Source organism: Arvicola amphibius, chromosome 4, assembly GCF_903992535.2.
Source record: "Arvicola amphibius chromosome 4, mArvAmp1.2, whole genome shotgun sequence".
NCBI lineage: Eukaryota > Metazoa > Chordata > Mammalia > Rodentia > Cricetidae > Arvicola > Arvicola amphibius.
This window is the reverse complement of record NC_052050.1, coordinates 49,792,466-49,797,866: the sequence shown is the minus strand read 5'-3', so window position 1 is coordinate 49,797,866 and position 5,401 is coordinate 49,792,466. Positions and strand designations below refer to the sequence as shown.

The following is a 5,401-nucleotide window of genomic DNA, read 5'->3' as shown; positions in this document are numbered from 1 at the left end:
TATCCTATGGGCCCAAGTCAGTGCCTGACCTACAATAACAGCACGAAGGTGCTCACAGTCTCTGAGAGGTGGTTATTTCTTTAATATTAACATTCATTTATTTGTGTTTGTGTGTGGTATGTGCATTTGTGTGGTGTATGTGTATGCATGTATATGTGTGGTGTGTGATTGTGGTGTATGTGTGTGTGTATCTGTGTGTGGTGAGTGTTGTCTGAATGTTATGAGTTCGATGTGCACTCGTGGTGTGTGTGTGTGTATGTGTGTGTATGTTTGGTATGTGTGTGGTATGTGTGCACATGCCATGGAGTACATGTGCAAGATAAAGGCCAGCTCTTGGGATTCAGTTCCCTCTTTCTACCATATGTAACTGTGTAATCAAATTCAGGACATGAGGCTTCAAGGCAGGCGCCCGTTTAAACATAAAGTATTGGCTCAGACCCCCAAGATCAAGTTCTTAGACCACGTTCTCAGCACAAAGGAGATTTATTTGCCCCAGATGGACAGAGGCCAGGGATAGGTGGCAAAGATAGGAGCTAGAGGAAGAGGGAGAAGAAGGCAACAATGGAAAGGGGAAGGGATGTTTGTCCTGGAAGACAAAGAACTGCCTCTGGATAGAAAGGTGGCAACATAGGGAAATGGTGGTTTATAAAGGTTCAAGGGGAACCCTGCATTAGGATGAGGTGTTTAATTTTAATTGGACATATTAATTAGGTGAGTCAAAGGGGGCTTTTGATTGTTGGATTTTAATATTTTACTAGCTGGCTCTTGGTAGTCAGCCTCAAGAGGAGGGATTGGCACAATAAGGAAATGGACCTTGGGCAGTAGCTGCAGGAATATAAAGTAACTTTTTTTTTTAAACCAAGGCAGAGAGAACTGGGGAGAAGGGCAAGGTCTGCCAGACCCGCTAGCTGGAGTGGGTCGGTGCTCTTTCACCCGTTGTGCGCATCTCTTCTGAGAAAACATGGCTGATACAGGAGGGCCATGCCCATTGTGAGTGGTGCCATCCCAGTGCAGGTGGTCCTGGACCATTTAAGATAGCAGGTTGAGGAAGCCAGTAAGCAGCCCTCCTCTGCTGCAGTCTTCTGGCCCTTGGTTCCTGCCCTGTCTCCTCAGGAAAGGCAGAAACTTTCACTGTACAGTGAAATCAACCTTTTACTCCCTAGGCTGCTTGTGGTCAGTCACGGTGTTAATCAAGATAATGGAAACCAGACAGTGACACATCCTCTGTCTTAACAAGTTTCCCTCCAACATGGAGATTTCGGTTCAGATAAAGTTGCTATAAACCAGTGCCTTCCCCTGCTGAGCCTTCTAGCTGGAGTCCAGAGAGATTTGTTTTGTTCTTTCTTATTCTTTTTTTGTTTTTTTTTTGTTTTTTTCCTCATTTTTTTTATTAAAGATTTCCATCTCCTTCCGTCCTCCTCCCCCTTCCCTCCCCTCCCTTCCACCCATACCCCCACTCCACCCCTCTCCAAGACAAAGAGCCATCAGGGTTCCCTTCACTATGTTAAGTCCAAGGTCCTCCCAGCTCCCCCTAAGTCCAGGAAGGTAAGCAACCAAACTGACAAGGCTCACAGTGAGCCCGTCCATGCTGTAGAGTTCACGTTCATTGCCGTTGTCCTTGGTTTCTCAGTCCTCCTCCACTGTCAGCCACATTCAGAGAGTCCGGTTTGGTCCCCTGTTCCATCAGTCCCATTCCGACTGGACTTGGTGGTCTCCCGTTAGATCTGTCCCACCGTCTCAATGGGTAAACGTACTCCTCACGGTCCTGACTTCCTTGCTCATGATCTCCCTCCTTTTGCTCCTCATCGGGACCTTGGGAGCTCAGTCCGGTGCTCCTATGTGGGGCTCTGTCATTTTGTCCATCCAATGCCAGGTGAAGGTTCTATGGTGATATGCAAGATATTCATGAGTATGGCAATAGGATCTGTACATTTCTGGCACCCTCTCCTCAGCTGCCCAAGGACCTAGCTGGGGGCGTCTTCCTGGACACCTGGGAACCCCTCTTGTTCTTTCTTATTCTTAATTAATTAATTTATTTAGTGTGTGTGATGCTGTGGTGTTTGAGTAAGAATGGCCTCCACAGGGTCATATATTTGAATGATTGGTTTCCATTTGGTGGGATTGTATGGGAAGGATTAGAAGGCCTTGTTGGAGGAGGTGTATCAAGGGGGTGGCCCGAAAGGCTTCAAAACCTCACACCATTCCCAGTTAGCTCTCTGTGGGTGTTCTGTTTTTCATGGGTCATTTGAAGAAAAAGGCTCACTTCAAAATGTAATTTAGGCTCAGCAAAAGAAGTAGGAGGCGTCAGTCTTGATGGAGTGACCAATCTTGGCTTTGCAAAAGTCTCCTTTACTGTCGCAGAGGCCAGGCAGGCGTGGGGAGTGGCAGAGAGTGCTCGCTGGTACATGTAGCTGCCTCCCCTCCGTGCCTGAGCTGGTGGTGCCCAGAAGAGGCTTCTCCGCCCTCTCCCCGCCAGAGCTGCAGCATTGTTGACTATATGGTGGAGTATGACTCTGACGCTGTACATGATGATGAATTAAGTATTCGAGTTGGGGAAATCAGCAGAAATGTGAGAAAACCACAGGAAGAAGGATGGCTGATGGGAGAAGAGGGATGTTCCCTGATAATTTTGTTAAGGAAATTAAGCGAGAGACGGGACCCAAGGATAACAATTTGCCCATCAAACGGGAAAGGCATGGAAATGTAGCGAGTCTTGTACAGCGAATCAGCACTTACGGACTTCCAGCTGGAGGAATTCAGCCACATCCACAAATCAAAACCCTCAAGAAGACAAAAAAAAAAAAAAAAAAAAAAAAAAAAAGCACCAGTGTAAAGTTCTTTTTGACTACCTTCCACAAAATGAGGATGAACAGGTGCTGACAGTGGGGGGTATTGCTGATATTAATGAAGAGGTGGAGGAAGGCTGGTGGAGCGGAACCCTGAACATTAAGTTGGGACTTTCCCCCTCCAACTTTGTGAAAGAGCGCTCACAGATGATGGCGAAACTCACACAGGTTAGGATGACTCGGAAATAGCTTTGACTGGCCCTACCTCACCATGACTGTCTCCGGGAAACGGGAGTGATCCTGGATCAATACACAGCCAAAGAAAGTTTTCCGAGGAGTTGGATTTGGAGATATTTTTAAAGAAGCCTCTGTGAAACTTAGGACAAGAACATCCAGTAGTGAAAGAGAGAAAAAAAAAAAAAAAACCAGAAAAGCCCTTAATTCTGCAGTCACTGGGATCCAGACCCTGGAACGTGGAAGTGACAAAGCAGACACTGATGACCAGAGCAAAGCTAAGGAACATTGTAGAACATTATTCGCTTATGACGGAGCCAATGGAGATGAACTTACCTTTAAAGAAGGGGAGATAATGCATTTGATAAGGACACTGGAGAAGCAGGCTGGCGGAAGGGTGAAATAATGGCAGAGAAGGAGTGTTTCCACACAACTTCCCAGTTCTGTTAAGTGAGCTAGATAAAGACTTTCCAAAACCAAAGAAACCACCTCCTTCCGCAAAGGGTCCAGCTCCAAAGCCTGACCTGTTAGCTGCAGAGAAGAAAGCTTTTCCTCTAAAGTCTGAAGAAAAAGATGAAAAATCACTGGAATAGAAAATCTTCTAAGCTCCTCAAGTCCCACCCAAAAAGCCCACTCCACCTACCAAAGACAATAATTTGGGGGGGGGGGGGTCTCCTGCAACCCAAATGTGACCAGACAAACCAGTTCCTCGTCTACCTCCAGCAGCCAAAATTAATGGAGAACTTTCTACAATTTCTTCCAAGATTGAAACTGAGCCAGTATCAAAACCAAAGTTAGATCCTGAACAATTGCCAGTCAGGCCAAAATCAGTAGACTTTGATGCCTTTTTAGCCAGATACTCCAAAGAACAGATACGGTACATTTTGATGACATAGCTTCCTCAGGGAACTTGTTACATCTCAGTACAAATAGACCCAAGATGCCTGGAAGCAGGTTGCCTGGCCACTTCAATGGTGGACATTCTCCAACTTGAAGACCAGAAAAAAAAAAAATGTTGTAGTTACCAAAAGAAGAAGATAGTGGCAACCTAAAGCCGGCGGAGCTTCAAAGGGATACACGCTGCTCTTCAGAGCCGTCTCTTCCAACACCTGCAAGTGCCTCTAAAGTAAATGCAGCTGTTTTCCTAACTCCCTTAGAACGCAAAGCTAAAGCAGAGACAGGCGATGGGAAAAAAAAGTCTTCTGGATGAATTTAGAGCCCAGATTATTGAATTACTGTCTATTGTAGATGCACTGGAAAAAGGATCATGGGAAAGAGCTGGAAAAGCTATGCAAAGAATTGGAAAAAGAGAAAGCCACGAGGAGTAATCTAGAGGTGGGAATTGTAAAGCTGAAGGAAGTTGTTCTGTCTTCTTGAGGCGGTGTGGACCCGGTGTTCTTAATGCTCCAGTGATTTAGGAGCAGCACTATGAAGTTAACTGGCTTGTTAAGACAGCAGATGTGGTGTTGTGTTGAAGAAATGAGAGGACATGAACTGTGATATCTACCGAAAAGTTAGGAAGTGTGACAATTTTATATATAATAATATATATATTGTTTTGTCAATATGAGAAATGAGGCCTTATTTCCTACTGTGCTGGGCTAGCAATCATTTATGTTGTTTGCTTGAAAATACTACTGAATCTGTATAAAAAGGAATGAAAGTTCACAATAGTTTTTTTTATTGAAACTTGTATTATTTTTAAAGAGTTCTATATTATAAATATTGTACTATCTTTACAAATAAGCTGTAAGATAAACTATTTGAGATGGACGGGTTAGCTTTATAGCAACTAGAACCACTGCTTTCCTGTAACACATAAGGACATACACTTGCAAAATGCACTACATACAACACACACACACACACACACACACACACACACACACACATTTTTAGCTTCTTACCCAGGATTACACTGTTGCACCTGTGTCTGCAGTGCTATTTGTACATTGGATGGTAAAATAGGAGTTCCTAATTACCAGGTATCTCACCCATGCATAATGAATAATGAAATAATAAAAGCAAAAAAGCAAATAATGAGATAATAAAAGCAAATTAAACTTCTAGGGTGTTCTATAATGCTCACACTATAGGATTCATTAAAGGAAGTTAGTTGAAATATACTGAATTAATCTTTGGGAAAATATGAGCTTTGTTCTCATTCATGTGGCCTAAGGAATCTAAAAATGTTATGCTAATTCTTATTTGTGCCTAGACACTGCAGCACATGTTAAATAATGTAAACCCCAGCCTTATTGCTGTACTCCTGTGCTCATTTTACACTTCTAAATATTACTCATTTCATTATCTTATAATTAGCTCCTTGCATCCTTCCATCAATTTTCACTAATGATAACCTTAGGAAGCAAAGCCTCTTT

At 43.6% G+C, this 5,401-nt stretch overlaps 1 pseudogene; it reads left to right on the top strand.

The window, feature by feature from the left end:
• The first annotated feature begins 961 nt into the window (after positions 1-961).
• LOC119811457 lies at positions 962-5,155 on the top strand (annotated as a pseudogene).
• The last annotated feature ends 246 nt before the right edge of the window (positions 5,156-5,401 follow it).